At 40.4% G+C, this 16,670-nt stretch overlaps 1 protein-coding gene across 5 annotated transcripts in view; it reads left to right on the top strand.

Annotated features, from left to right (window-relative positions):
- Positions 1-16,670, top strand: part of hivep3b (HIVEP zinc finger 3b) — a 53,164-nt gene that overhangs the window by 3,608 nt on the left and 32,886 nt on the right. For all 5 annotated transcript variants that reach the window (XM_088306074.1, XM_088306077.1, XM_088306076.1 and 2 more), the window contains exon 2: positions 259-359. The gene's annotated coding sequence lies outside the window, so the exon portion shown is untranslated. The remainder of the gene's footprint in view (positions 1-258; positions 360-16,670) is intronic.

The raw sequence follows: 16,670 nt of genomic DNA, 5'->3' as shown, positions 1-16,670 counted from the left end.
TTTAAGCCAGAATAGTTTTTGCTTTTACTTGCGTATTGATGTTACTTGCTATTTTTATTCATGACTCAATAATTGCTTGTTGCAATCTTTTTGATTTTGGCTCATCAGAGAGACTTCCTCCTTGGTGCAAACCACTAGTGACATTTGATTCGATTTCAACAATCAAGTAGAATCAGGCAGTCACATCGCAGAATTTTCAAAATGACTCGTACTGTAAATTGAGGACTGATCGGCGCGTGCTTTGTGTTTACATTTCAGACTGCCGAAAACAACTGCTTTATCCTGCGTTGCTTGGCTGTCTCTGCCCAAATGTGGAAATCTCAGCCCACGTCTGACTTAGGAAGAAAATACACCTTGTGGTAAGTTACAGATTTTTGTTGTTGTTGTGTTTTGTTGTGTTAAGCCAGCATTAGCTTTATATTATGGTTATACAGTAAGTGGACGTGCACACTTGAAGCAAATTCTTTCAGTTTTATTATCTTGATCTTGCCTCTCAAAAAGATTTTTAAATATTCACTTGAGTCGTACAAGTTATGTCACATTAACAGTGGATTTATTTATTTTTTTTTTAAACATCATATTTTATTTCGTTAATTTTACAGGTATCGGAACTGGGCCAATACCAGCCTTATTCAAGGTATCGAGGCATCGCGAATGCTGTCGATATCAACCACTGATGCCAGTTGAAAAAATATGATAGTTTCATTGAGTTACTCAATCTTGATTGGTTGCAGTGATCACCCAAAAGGGATTTTGCAACCAAATATTGAGTTAAAAACGTTAAGGACATATTATTTCAGTTGTTTATTTCAGTGCTTGTTTTTCTTTCTTTAATGGAAGCACAACTAACAATCTTTTCCACGTGTCTATAAGCAGCTACACATGCAGTCCCAAGCATTTTTGTGTAAAAGCCAGCCCTCGGGCTCTGCTGCGGCATACCTCCTCAGCTCCGTTCTGTAAATGACTGCACAAAAATACAGTATGGTATCAGACCACAGCGGTGAAGGGGGATGAGTGGAGAAAGGCCAATATGCAATTATTTCTTATTGAATCAGCACAAAGCATCTGGCTCACGGTGCGTCACTCTTGTCTGGATGGAGACCACTTGTGGTGCCGGCTGAAGAAAGGCGCTAACTCAGCAGGCGCCCAAGGAGTGCACTGCTCTGTTGTCCTGTTTGGGGGGGGGTGTGAGGGGGGGGGGGGGTTTACATCATCATGCAGTAGATCCTTGAAACATCCAGGAGGTGCTAGCACCATTATTGCCATGTATGGGTTCAACATTCTTCACCAGAACAAAAATATTTTTTAAAACAGCATTTTCTACAAGCTTTGGCCTTTTGCCCGCACACAAATCGGTTGCTGCCGTAGTTAACTTAGGACATACACTAATGACTGAAAAGCACAGCACAGTCCGTTCGAGGATGTCTGTCCAGTATTTGGAAAAACTAATTATTTTCTTTTAGGAAATCTCTAATCTCGTTGCACACTTGAGTACAATGACAATAAAGGGATTTCTAATTCTAAAATAATGAAAATAGAAATTATCTATCTATCTATCTATCTATCTAATGAAATAATATAATTTCAATCTAAAAACATAGTGTAAAACTTTCTAAAAATTAAATAGTTTTCTTTATCCTTGTGTAGGTTCTCACTTATCGGTGTTACGGTAAAATGCAATGGTTGAATCGCAAGTGGCATTCGCAGTTATGCTATGAGGCTGTTGATATTTGTCTGTATTTTTATGTTCTCTTAAAACAGTTTATTGGGGCTGTTGCATTTGCTCAAGTGTTGAAAAAAAGGCAACAAAAAAAGCACTCATGAACAGAGATGAGCCTGTGATGGTTGCAGTACTGAGTTCACTTGAGGTAACCGAAGGTGTTGCGCAATATGATGACATCTCAGGCATTTGACTTGTGGAGATTGTAAAATTTCCTAGTCGCCAATGTGGACTACTGTGCTGCATCAAATCGGCCAAAACACTTTAGAAAGCTGGACAAGGTTGAGCCTCCTTTTCGTTCTGACGTCGCTCAACTGCCATCATGTACGATGACTTTTGTCTGGTATTATGCATGCAAGATAAAGATATACATAGTTTAGTGAAAATTACATTTTCCCTCGGGATTAAAACTGAATAAAACACCAAGGTAGCAAAAGTACTCTGTACTTAACTCATTTACTTCCATTGACGGCTAAAAACGTCTTTTTTTACTCGGCTGGGTGTGAATGAGTTAAAAGACAATCAGTTCTAAGAGTGAGTGAAACTGATTCTGCTCCTGTATTTAAGTAAAAATTGACACACTCTCAACTGTACCAAGGTAAAAACAATCTATAAAATACCCATTCTGATAGCGTGAAAACAACATTATGGTACATGTCTCATGTTAGTCGTGTTGGTACAGCTTTCATGCTCTCAAAGCTATATGTTCCCATAGCTTTGCTCATTTTAAGAAGTGAGAAACAAAAAAAAATGCTTTATTAGCTAATGATAACGTGAAAAATACACTACTTTTATGTGTGTTTTTTTTTTTAGAGCAGATGGAAAGTTTTGTAAATGCAAGAAGCCGGTGGTTTTTCAGCTGGCACAGCACGTTTGCCACGGGTCATTCTTGTCGCCGACCACATCAAACAATTTCGCAAAATGAGCATGCACGGGGATAACTTTTCTTTTTCTCTGAATTTGATGTTCTTGTTATCGATGCTCTCTGGTTCACAGTCTTCCATATTGCCGCTGTCCCAGTTCCCCAGATATGTTTTCAAATATAGGTAGAACGAATACTGTACTGATATCAGAAAATTTACTTTCATACAATAACATTACTGCTTTTGTTACTTCCCTCGTATGATGATGCAGCCACATTGCATTTAGTTTGCTGAAAATGTACTTTTTAAAAAAAAAAAAAAAAAAAAGCATTACAGTATGTCCTGTTAACTATCCCTTTTTTATTTTATTTTTTTATTTAATTTAGCTACTGAAACATACATCGGGTAATTTGTCTGTGGCATTTTCAATAACATTTTCATCAGTTTCAGAGTTTTTTAACATGTTTGCACACATGTGCATGTACTCTCCTACCATGTTGAAGAAGCGGCTTATGATGGGCCAAAATTCCAAAATAGCACTTCAGCCTATAAGTGTGTTAACATGTGGTCCAGACATTTGTTTAAATTACCATTGGTGTGGAAATAGCTTTTTTTTTTTACCGCTGAGTGAGGAAAATATATGTTTTTGAAAATGCGGACTTTTAAATAAAAACTGTGGGTCAGACATGCTTTTCATACATTTAAAGCAATAATATCTTTTTTGACCAGGTTTTAAAATTGGTTGTTGTTGTGGAAGCTCTTTACAAGTGCTCCACATTGCCCGTTTACATATTAAGTATCTAGTCGGCTTTCACAATGAGTTTGCTCCGACGCAATAATAGTGAAACGCACCTCGCTCCGATTACAGGAGACTTGAGTCAGAGTGTGCGGCCAGCCTGCGTGTGTTCTTCCGTGCCTCCCACTGGCGCAACACTTAAGATGGAAAAGGGCACTTTTCTGCCAATTAACACAGCAACACTCTGTGCACTCAATTCCTTCTTTCACCTGGCATCTGCTCACAAATCCACCACGCTGACTCAGCCTTGCAGGTGGCAACGTGTTGATTTAAGTGCGCCCGATGCCAACGGTAGAGAGGTCGTGTGGAGTTGCCGCCGCCTCAGACCTATCCTTCTCGTAACCGATAACATGCTGTGATAACCGCTGATGGAAAGATCAGGAGCTAATGTTCAGTTTTTTTTTTGTTTTTTTCTTGACACGGAGATGGTTTAATGTCATTTTTCCCAGGGTGTTAAACAGATGGCGTTGTGTCTGTGATACTGGAGAAAAAGTGAGCATGAGTGTTCAGTAACGGTCTGGCCTGCTTGACTGATTACTCAAAGCACTGAATGTGCTTGCGTGTGTGAGCACGCTAGACGTTTTTTGTTTTCTTTCAGACAACAAGCAACAACTATGTCAGCGGTCTTCTGCAAGAAAAATAGAAGTTAAGTCGTAAAATCCTGGGGACTGGTCAATATTTTCTTTTAATGTACAGTACGTCATAGGGATGAGTGTGTAACGTCTCATTTCACGTAGGAGAAAAATAATTATTTTTTTTCACAAGATACAATATAAGTCATCTAGGGTTGGGTAACTATTAGAAATGTAAAAGTACTTTAGATTTTTTTTTTGTACAAACAACATAAAAACAGTAATGTACCTAACAGTGCAATGTGTGTATGTAAGTTCCTATGCTGTAAATGCACCCTGAATGCACCGTGTTGCTTGCAGCAAATGCTCAAAGCTGTTTATTAACACTTTAGTTGGAGTTTATTGTAAAAGTAAACACGCAACATAAATGTATATATAAATATAATATAATATAATATAATAATATATAAATATATAATAAATACCTCTTTTTAGGTGCATCAACATCTTAACGTTTAATGCTGACTTGCTAGCAGAAATTAGCATGGGAGGGATTTACCGTCAAATAATGAAACGTCACACACACGACAAGTAATATAATAATACTCATGATTATATATTTCTACATAATCTAAGAATAAGTTATACGACTAAAGTTTGCCACTGTCTTCTGCTGTTTTTAATCTTCCTGTAATTATTTCCATGTGTTCCACCACACTTTGACTGATAGACCTAAGCATGCAAAGCAGGAATGCATTTTTATATATTGTCTTTTTAGTCTTATAATTTTAATATATAATTATTTTACTTGTTACAGATTTTTTTCTGGTTTGTCTTTTAAGTTATATATAAAGTTTAATTTTGGTAGGCGAATAATCGCGTTTACTAATCATGATGATCCTGATAATCATGACAATCGAAATAATCATGATTATTATTTTTTCCTAAATCACTCCGCCCTAAAGTAAAATATCAATGATTTATGTTTATGCTGCTGAAATATTGTTAAAATGTTTACGTCAACCAGTTCCACTTTCAGTTTTGATCAACATAATAGTTTTATGTTAATTAATGTGATTTCTTTTTTTTTTTTAGGCAATTCGACCTCACTTGTGTACAGTAATTATTTTGTTGGCGCCATTGTCTGTTTATGATCATATTTTGAACACATTCTGTTACTTTGACCCACATACAGCATACATTAGTCCTACATTTGCATGATCGGGGTCAGTGTGTGCTTGTCCTGACCTCATGTCGACCTCTCACAAATGAAACGGGGACAAGAATATACAGTACGTGTGCTAGTGTGGCTGTCGGGCCCTTCCTTGTATGTTCCAGCCTCAGTTATGTAATCTTGTGTGGACAAGCAGACAGGCAGTGCGTTTTTTTTTTTCCGAGTTAGGACTGGCAGCAGTGACTCATTGAAAACGTTCCTATGTGAGGGTTAATCATTACCTGCATCTGCGCTGTTGCAAACTTGAAAGTTTGCTTTCGTCCAATTCTCCAAAAACCTTGATCAGACAGTGTAATGTTGTTATGGCTCAGAGTCTCTCGGTATTTTCGCCGGCGCACAATGTGTCTGGCTTCGCCTCTGTACACTTTGTGTTATAATCTGCCCTGTGTATCAACAGTGGGCTTATTTTGCGTGTTGACTTTCCACAGTGGCGAGTGTTGTGTAATAGCGTGATTGTAAGCTTTTGTGCTTGTACACCGCAGGTATGTAAGAGAAGGGCTTGGCCAGAATGTTATTGTTGTGAGTGGGGAGACTGGCATGGCACACTTTGTGGATAAAAGTATTTGGACACGTGGCCCAATGCATACACCTACAGAAAGTGAAAATGGAAGAAAAAAAATGCTGATTTCATTTTTCCGTCTGAACATGCTAGGTGAATTGATGAAGCAAACCGATTTCATTCAGCTTCCGCGTCCTTTCCCATTATAAATAAATAATGATTAATTATCTTATTATCTTTAGTTGAACCTGAAGTGAAACAGATTCAGTTATTTTTCTCAAGCTGCTGCGCTTCCACTAAATTCTCTGACGCTCCCCCACGGAGTCATGGCTCACATTTTGAAAGTCACAGGCCTAGCCCAACACTTGATTAATTGTGCTTAAGTATACATGTTTTGTATCTTAACAGTGATGAAATTCTGAAGTGAACAGAGGAGTAAAACATTCTCCCATGGATGGTCTGTGATGAAAAATGATGCACGCTGGTCTGTGTGCGTGTTTATTTGCGTGTGTGTATTGATCGGTGATGCAGCCGAGGGATTGTATTTCACCACTAGCTTGATGGATCTCTTCCAAATACTCACTGTTTTCTCTGCTTTGTTACATCACGTTGACAATCGTATGGCAACCTGTGACCATGCATATGGATGAGTGAGCGTGGGAGACGCGGCACCCGCCCTCACCTCTTTCTTTGTCTCAGCATATACTTTAAGGCATCCCCGGAGGAAGAAGACCTGACGATTGCAGGGGGATTTCTTCTATGCGGGAGTCTAAGAGGGGGCTTCTGGGGAAGTCCTTCCAGGACTGCTGTGCTTCTGATGAGCACATCTCGCACATGTCCCCCAAAATTCCCCTCTCGGCTTGTGACTGAAGCAAAGTGTTTGAACTCTCCATTCTTATCTTGGGGATATCAGAGCAGGATTCGGTAGTACTGTAGTTAATCTGTATTTCCTGATTTCATTTAGGATGGGAATTTCCTTGTTCAACTCTAGTGAAAATTTATTAGTATTTTTTTAAAATCATATTACTTATAGCATGTGACGCTGAACATCTGTTTCCACTCCGGTGTCATATCGAAAATAATAATAAATAATGAAAGAGGCCTGTTGGGGTTGAAACGAGTGTTCGAGTAATTTGAGTACCTTGATTAAAATAAATAAATAAATAAATGCTTTTTATGCCACAGGTACCCACTTAAAGGGGAAGTCAACCCAAAAATGAATCTGAACAAGAACATGTGCGTTCTGATTTATATTGCGGAATATGAGTCAAGCAGTAAAATTCACCCCGTTTTTGTACATGTCAGGGGACGGCCATTTTGCTACTTGCCGTCGACTCAATATGACATCACAGTTGCTCAGGGCTCAGATAACGACCAATCATAGCTCGGCTTCTGAAAACAGGTGAGCTGTGACGCTGCAAACTTTGATGCTGACAAGCCTGACACAGCTGTAGTTCCTGATCAACTTTTAACAAACCAGACTTACTCAAATGTTGTTTCACCTGTTTGCTGCTGTGCAGTTTAAATTTACAAAAAAGATGTTGATTATCTGAAAAATTCAAACTAATTGGCCGTGAAATGTTTTCCTCTCGTTAATTTATAATTGTTCTTTACCCACAAATGTACATTTTATATAGTATCCAAATAATTATTTAATAGAATTTTAATATCAAATAGCAAAATATTGGATATCAGCAGCCCTAAGGCCTGCATTGATGTAGCTCATCTTCCTATCATAAAAGGTCATAACTCAGTGTTTAGGTCATGCATGTTGTGTTATAATCCCGTGCAAAAGACATTCCGAAACCCATAAGGAGACTTGCATGAGAGGTGCAAGTGTGGGTGGCACACATGTATTTGTTGCTTACCGCAGTGTCTTCTGTTGGCAAGCAGTGCCTTACTCTGTCAGGTAAGGTCATTCAAAGAGCGCCTCACTTTAGAAGATGTTAATTATGCACAAGCGCGGTTGACCGTCACTTGGGGAGGTTGTTTACTTTTCACCCTATTAAAGGTCAAAACCCAACATATTTCGTCCAGATTTGGACTTTTTCTTGTGGTTTAGTGATTCTTGTGACACTGGACTGATTTTCTCAGATATACAGTCAGTCCCTTAAGGAGACGGTGTTCTTTTCCATTTGATGTCATTTCACACCATGAGGCGTATTTACTGTACTACGTCTGTTTATGTACACTTCACAGGTATGGCCCAACATGTTTATATACATTAAACGCATATGATGTTTTTGCTGATGCGTCCATATTGCTGCCCCAAAGTGAGGGCGGCTGTTTCAAGTAATTGAAGGTCAATATTTACCCGTGTGTTCCCTCAGACAACTTTCCTGGCTTGGTCGAGATAGAACACAGGCTCCCTCTGTGCCTCAGTAAAATCAAGGGGCCTGTCATATTCTTGGTTTTGCTTTGCAAGACTTATCTGACTTCCCTAAGTTTACACCATGAAAAAGCAGTGGTTATTCCAAGAGATATGGAAACTCCCTTTTGTGTGTGTGTGCATGTGGCTCATTAAATTCAACCAACGTCGCGGTTTCATTTTAGCATTAGGATTTTATTTATTAGTTGTTATAGGAAATATGTAAACTGTTATTTGACAAAAATGGGTCAGTGGGTGTGTCCATCTAAATGTACTGCACATTCTGTCGCAACAGATGAAAAAGGCAAATGATCAGAATCAGCCTAATGTTTGTGGTTCACTCCATTTCGTCTTTTGTTTACTGTTGTTCATTTCACTTGTGTTTTTACTGTGGATTTATGGCTTACATTGATTATACTAATTCAATCTTGGAATTGATGGACGTCCTAAAGGCTTTTTCACAATTACAAGTAGGAGTAGCGCGACATACGAGTGACCTGACGTACGACTCAGATGGTAAACAATTAATCAAAAACAAGGCCAAAAGAGTTGCGGCGGCTTATACACAGGTGCGCCTTATAGTCCGTAAAATATTGTATTATATGGTTATACAGTCTATAATACAGTATATTTGAACACAAATGGTGCAGCAACATCAGTGGCAAAGGCACACGCTCCAAAAGAAATACTCATTGAATGAATCAAACCATGACAAATGAACTGTTAATTCTTTCATTGTATTTTCTTATCTTCTGACTACGCCGGAGAGCAGGGGTCACCAACTCCGGTTCTCGAGGACCCTTGTCCTGCATGTTTTTAGATATTTCCCTCCTCTTGCACACCTGATTCAGATGATCAGGCTCATTATCAGGCTTCTGCGGCGCTTGCTGATGAGCTCATTTGAATCGGGTATGTTGGAGGAGTTAAGCATCTCAAACATGCAGATTTGGAGGACCAGAGTTGGTGACCTCTGCTGTTGTTCCAGTGGGGAAAGATGGTTTGAGGTTCAAGTGTTTTGTGTTAAGGGCGGGATACGGAACCACGAAACGGCTCTATTGCGACATTATTTCTCTCAGTAATTATTCCGCACTTCCTCCCCCACCTCTAATTGTTATCTTGACTCATATTGTCAATAAACACGCGGCACTTAAAGATGACTCCGAAATTATTTTGCACTTGTAAAATGGCTCAAGGAATGGAAAATTGTCTACATCATTTTTTTTTTTTTTATCAAGACATGACTTCAGTACTATACTTTGCTCTTTGAAAGAAGAAACATTCAGTTCTGAAAAAAAAAGTAACATCCTTGCAAAATCTATTTGGGAGTCACTGCTGCAAACGTTTTTCAGTTTTGCTTTCAAATTTGCATCATATTACTAATAATTTCATAGTGCTCGACACTATTTCAAAATCGATTTTTGTGATTTCATACCTGTTGTTTTACAAAGCCTGCTAATTGCTTGGTCATCAGCCAAAAATAAGGCCTTTCCTCCGTGTTAATGTCACAAGTTTGTACGCATACTCAGAGTTCCAACAACGGCACGCAGCAGTGAATCACTGCGACATCAGTGAGTAATCCTCTGTCATATTGGTCACATTCTTCTGGCGGAATAACCTCTGAGGATGAATCAGGTGCAGGTCCTTCCGAGCTTGAGTAGTCAGCTCGTCTGCCATACGTTGCCCCATCTTCCATGATGATTACAGAGGCGTTTATCAGTGGCATGAAGACACAATATTGTCAAAATCCACCACCTCCTCCTCCTCCTCCTCCTTCTCTCTCTTGCCAGAGCAAAACCCCGGAGTTGCTGACACAGACTCTCCCATTGTGTAATTGAGAAAATAAACAGATGATGGGGGGGAAAAAAAGAAAGCATGTGGTGCCCGTCATAGGACTATGTGTTTATCCTTGACTGTGGGACTTCCAAGTCAGTTTTCATCACCATTTGGAGAGCGAGGATGGATGAGGTGGGAGAGATTGTAGGTGAGTGGGTGCCTGGAGAGTAGAAGTGGGCAAATACTTGAGACCAGCTCCAACATATCTTTCAGTCTGTGTATATTTTCAACACGGACTTTCTTTAAACATGGGTTACATGTTTATAAATTAATTTGTGTTCTGATTATTTTGACTAGGTGTCATTTAATGGAGCAAACATTTGTATTGATAACGTTATGTTGTTTAATAGCCATGTCTTGAAGCAATAGGGAAGTGATGGATTTCACTGGCAGCCAGGAACGGGTGCAACTAATTCTAGTTTGCTGCCTAAACCGTTTCTGCACTACAAATTGTGGCCACGTTGGTGTCTTTGGAGCTGCTTTACATTGGCAGGACTAACATTGATCACTGGGCTGTCTGTATTAATCGTTGTCTTTTTATCTTTGATAGACAGAATTCATTCATTCATAGAGACAATGTAGCCTTTGACTGTTAAGTAGCTTCAACTTTTTAAATAAGTGTGAAAGGGTTGGTATGGCGAGACATGTGGCTACAAAGTTTGCCTCGAAAGCAGAATAGAACTTCAAATTGCCCTTAGTTTTCAATGCGAGTGTGAATGCTTGTTTGTCTATATATGCCCTATGAATGCCTCGTGCCCAATACAGAGTGTACCCTGCCCAAAGTCAGCTGGAATAGGATCCAGCTCGGCTTTGATCCTGGACAGGATAAGCAGTAGACAATTGATGGATGCATGATCTGTGTTGGAATGTCCTTTCATAGGCACATAGACAGGAGCCTTGTGGAACAAACATGACCACATTTAAAAAAAAATGGACCTTTGGTTTCAACTGGCATCAATGGCAGTGAATCACAATTAAAAAAAAAAAGCCAAAACTGCAGCTAAACTCTGGATGTCGTGCAAAAACAACGAATTCTTGATTTTTTTTCTGTGAAAAAGGACAAAGAAGGAAAGGAAGCTGGGCTTTAGTCTAAGGTGATTTCAATTATGTAAGCGTGCTGTCCTCAACAACCAGCCGTCAGCAGTCCTGTTGTTTGCACCCAGGTAGTCCCGGAGTTTTGCACTGTCAGCAATAAGAAGGAGCAACCCCAGCTAGGTCACCGCAGAGTTTGAATATTCATCAGCTCTGCTTGTGCCATGTTTGTACTCCGAGGAAATGTTTGCCCTGACCGTTCGCCATAGATGTGAACTAAAGGCATTCTGGTTTTATCTTGAGATGAATTTGACTCGTACAAAGGTATCCACAGGGAAATTAGGATGTGGCCAGCAATGGAAGGTTGAGCTCACTTAACGCCTCTTGGATTTAGTTTCAGCCTAACAGCCTCCTAACTAGGTGCTATCTGTGAAGCTAATAGGCATTCTTGGAGAACACACCAGCTGAAGCAGCAGGGCTGCTTTTCCACTCACTGCCACTGAGTAGGTGTCCATTACCGCGGGAGTGCCTAAATTACACAGAAGAGGGAGATGAAGAGAAATAGTGGAACAAATGAAAGGTAGTGAGTTAGAAGAGTTGGGTTGGGGCATTACTGGGTTTCCAAATCAATCTTCTCTGTAAGCATGTGAGAAAGTTGCCCTGTTTGACAATAAAACTTTAAAGTAGTTCTTGGAGGCAGTATGGAGTGAGGAGAAATTCAAGGAAAGCTGTTGGTACACTGATTAGATCTGATTACTAATAGAACTGAATCCGTTGCCTTGGGCCAAGCAAAATCACAGACCCACAATGTGGTGTCCCTCAGGGTTCCGTGCTGGATCCCCACCCTCTTCACTCTCTATTGACTCCCCCTGGGCCACTTCATCAGCAGATACGGGGTTTCCTTTCACCGCTATGCGTTTTAGACGCATATATAAGGACAACTTCCACTTCTGCTACCCCCCTGCTAACATCTAAAACACTAGACCAAAAAGGAAGTTCTTTTTTGGAACAGTTTACATTAGTCCATAGAATGCTGCTGCCCTCTTTTTTTTTTTTTCCCAGGCAAACGTTTTTTTTTTCCAGCAAAGAGAAAATTCTTCTACCTTCCTGACAGTTTCAGCTGTCACTCCAGCCTTCGTCAGAGCTGTCACCACTTCCTCGTGTGACGTGTCTAAAAACAGCTGATCGCATCAGGATACCTTCAAAATAAAGCTCTAACCCACCACTGCCTTAGAATGAAGGATGGTGTCCCAGGTGTGCGGGAGCGTGTGAGCTCCGTCGTCCCTGTTGGTGATGCTATCTCCATTCCTTCTTATTTCTATGGCCTCCTTTTTTCTGTCTTTTGAATTTGTCAGTTTTCGGAATGAGCTATAGTCCGAAAAGTACGGTAATCCATACGGGTCGCTAGTTGGAGATATGGCGTCACTCGCCACAGCTAAAATTTCCCCACATTTGGTAGATTGGAATTTGTTAATGTTAAGTCCTGGTTTGGGGTTTTGTGTGATCCAGTAGACCAGGCGTAGGCAAACTACGGCCCGGGGGCCACATGTGGCCCGTTCAACGTTTTATTCCGGCCCGCCGAACTGGAAAAAAAATAACTGAATAAACCTTGTTCATGTTTTCTAAATACTGTGGTTTTTCAAAGACATATATAAAGTTGTAATGCTTTTGTTCACTTTCATTTCAAATGAAATTTATTTTTTTTTCTCCAATGAGGTGAGGTTACCAAAACACTCCATGCATCTGGTCCTGGTCCGGCCCCTCTGTCAAATTTTAGAACCCATTGTGTGAATCAAAAAGTTTGCCCACCCCTGCAGTGGATGCTGTGACTGTCTTGTTGCCTTTTCTTCCCTGACAGTAGATGTTAGTGCCATTTTGGTTGTGGCTTTATGAGACAAGAGGTCAGGTTCTTCCTGAACATTTTGTTCTGTATGTTTCACAAGTGCAGCCACATTTTTTTCAAGTGCTACACTTTTCTATGCTGAAAATATCTTGTGCTAATGTTCCCTCCCGCCAACCTCCCTAATTCACACTTTATTGCTTTTCTGTGGAACAGCAGTGTGATCAGATTATCATCAGTGTGTTTTTTTTTTCACAGTGTGCATTGTATTGCATTGCTTTCTGCGCTGTCATCTCCACAGTCGAGATGGTGTTGTCAAACATGCCTTTATGACTATTCACAAATGTGCTTCTCCTCAGAAGCAACATTGCGATTCAAAGAGGTGGCTGGCTATTTATTCATCCAACACCAGTCATCTTTGAACTATTCCCACTTTGACTGTCAGTCCGTTTTGGCTTCGGTTGCCTCTAAATGACTTCAGTGTGTTTTGTCAGGTTTTTGGTGATGTACTGTCGGAAATATTTCGCAATTATTCCATGAGGCTTTCCTTGCAGGGAAAGAGAACTGCTGCCTATAGTTAGTTGCCACACATTATACCACAAAGTATGACTAAGCTTTGCATTCATGCTCATGCCAGTGACACAATCCCTTTCTGTCTGAATGATCATTTGAGATTCGAGGTTCAATTTTCACAATTAACTATCGATGGTGACTCCACAAGCAGTAGGTTCCCGCCAACCACTGGCCCGGCATACATATTGTAGCTCCGTAAGAAGGGGGATCTTTTTGACTATATCGTCTCAGTATGTGTTTTTTTTTTTCTTTTTCTTTTTCATTTCATACTTGGTAATTTAAACAGACTGCCACGGCTCTTCCATGTGGCCACATTTCAATTTACATTGTGGTAACGGACTTACAGGAAATATTTTTGCTTGCACTGTTTGTTTTAGATTTAGGCTATATTGACACGTACTAGGACGTCTCTTTCCATAAACAGCAAAAGGCTTGATGTGATTTAATGGGAACCTGTTGACATTTGCCAGACCACAATGAGCAAAGTTAAAACTGCTGGCAGGAAAAAGTCGGTTTATTTGCTTGTAGTGTATATTGGACTGTTTGTGTTTCAGTGTAAACGTTTATATATTAATATGCGTAAGACTTACTGGATCTGAATGTAGCATCCAGATAGTGTTCTCTGTGAGTCTTGGCGTGAATCTTGATCTTCACTGTACCTCTGCCACTTTGTTTTGGTTATTTCTATGCGGCTTTTTATAGCAGAAACACCCCACTATGTGTATATATATATATATATATATATATATATATATATATATATATATATATAGAGTCACTGATGTGGTGTCGTGGTACACTCGCCCGAGTTGTGTACGGGCAGCGTGGGTTCAGTTCCCACTCAGCAACGGTGTCCATGTCTACCCTGTGACTGGCTGGCGACCAGTTCAGGGTGTCGTGTGCCTTTCGCCCCAAGTCAGCTGGGATAGGCTCCAGCCCCCTCCCGCGACCCTGTTCAGGATAAGCGGTGTGGATAATGACATGACATATATATATATATATATATATATATATATATATATATATATATATATATATATATATATATATATATATATATATATATATATATATATATATATATATATATATATATATATATATATTAGGCGGGGGACACGGGGCCCGCCCTTGTAGACAGGTGTGAAGAATATAGTGGCCTCAATGATTTGTCTCTTTACTTGACAAAGAAATCGTCCGATTAACCAGGTAGTATTAAATAAGAGTCTGTTTTTGTCTCATGTTGATTATTTGGGATGTCTCCTGCAAGGAGGTCAATTTGTGGAAGCAAATTGCTTCCCTGAGTGAACTAAGTGACTGCTGGAATATCAAATACCCAATTGTTCAGTTGCAATGATTGCGTCCCTGTGTTTGTGTATGTGTCTTTACAGTAAAGCTAGTGACGGGTGTCGTTCCCAGATACAAGGCATGCATAGCCGCGCAAGGTGTAACAGGAAATCAATGGACCGCGCCACCTGTACGCCATGACTGCACTGTCTCACGTTCTCTATTGTCCTCACTCTCACTTCTCGTCTCACTGCATTCCTGCACTTTGCTTCTTTGAACGCCATCTCTATTTTAAGTAGATCTTTGTTTATAAATGATCAGATGGCACCGGGAGGATGATGCTGCTGTTCAGAGGAGGTGTGCCCGCAGGGAGGAGCGGTAGACGGTCAGGCGAAGAGTCGGGTTTCTCCTCACTGAGGTTTTATGTTGTGACGACAGCTGCAGGAATGCACCGTTAATTCCCCTACCCGGGGTCATGTGGCCCTTAGGGCTTTCTGGCTCGATAACCGTCCCGGGAGATTCCGCTAATGTATGATTATTGTGTCATTCACGTTTATGCACAACAGGATTGTGGCAGTGCGTGTTTCCAAGACGGTGCCATCTTTACAGCAGCGTCTGCGCCTCCCACCAACGGGCAGAGCTTTCTTTTTTCCTTTTCTTTTTCGATCTAGCAACCCAAAAGTGGGCCAAATGGTTGGCAGTAGCGTGGGTCCAGTTTGAAATAAAATTGCACCAAAAAATATTTGCGCGACGTTTTCAAGCTATTAAAAAAAAAAAATCCTTGCGAATTTGTTTGTTTTGTTCATCCTCGTTACCAAGCAGCAGATGCCATTCATCATCGAAATCCAGCTCCACCTTGTTTTCACACTATGATTTGTTTGGTATTTTGTTGTTAATGTCAAGTTTAGCGGGATGCTTTTGCATGTTCGTTCTCATCCCCCCTTCCGTGGACTAATCGTTAATCATATTGGGCGAAGTATTTTGGAATGCTATCTCAAACTCATTTTTGTCGCCGGCCATGTTGTAGTTACCTTTTCCCTCAGAGGTCTGTCGCTATATAATCGCCTCAAATTATTACATGTACACAATAAATTGATAAATAACAATTTTAAAACCGGAAGTCGAGGAAAATAGTTTAGATTGCAGTTAATTAGTGTACATTAATTCAGAACAAAAATTACGTTAAAATTATCTCTTATATGATCATCAAATAGTGAAACATTTATTCGATATTGGTCATATTTCACCTATCTATTGTAAAATACTTTAGACTGTTGTATTGTTTAGTTTTAGACACAATGGTGAGCTCACTCAAACTTGTTCCACAATGAGCACTGTGCCGTCTATGACACCAATCACCTTTTTGTTCTGCTCTTAAAAAATTAAGTTTTTTATTGCCCATTAAAATATTACTTACACGTACTGCACCTCTCACTGTTTTCCTGATCCCATGCAGTATTTTCCCCCATCCTGTTATTTTCAAGAATACTTTCCAACTCTCAAAAATTCACACACACCTCCGCATTTTATGAGCACACATAAACAGGAAAGTTTTTTTCCCACACTGCTGCTGTGCTGTAAAGATGTTGACGAGGGGCTGACTGTGCGCTGTCCTGTGAGTGTCTGCTGCAGTGTGGCATCGAGCAAAAAGGCCAGTGGGGGCACACGTAGGCGACGTGAGAGTAAACCGACATGGAGGATGAATGGAGCGGTTTGTCACCATGACTCGGCCGGACTTGGCCTTGAGGAAATCAGAAGCCCCCCCTTCACCGGCCGGAGTGAGAGAGGTGTAGAGTGGGTAGTGTTGATGCATTCGCTGGCCTGGTCCACTATTTGAACGTAGCTCGGCTGAGCTTCCACCTTTCCTGTGTTTGTGTGGGCGTTGCTAAAAGCACCAGCAACTGACTTGGCGGATCCAATTAACATGGTGGCAAGTTACTAAGATGTGTAGCAAAGGCAAGGCGGCGGGTCATGCAAAGTGCCGCAGCGGTGCACGTGTTTCCTTCTGTACATTGGCACAGCTGCGCAAAAGAGGAAGTAGCACTCAGGAAAA

Source organism: Idiotropiscis lumnitzeri, chromosome 10 (genome assembly GCF_059441095.1).
Source record: "Idiotropiscis lumnitzeri isolate Australia: NSW breed Sydney's pygmy pipehorse chromosome 10, RoL_Ilum_1.0, whole genome shotgun sequence".
NCBI lineage: Eukaryota > Metazoa > Chordata > Actinopteri > Syngnathiformes > Syngnathidae > Idiotropiscis > Idiotropiscis lumnitzeri.
Note: the sequence above shows the minus strand (reverse complement) of the source record. Positions and strands in the feature narration are given on the sequence as shown.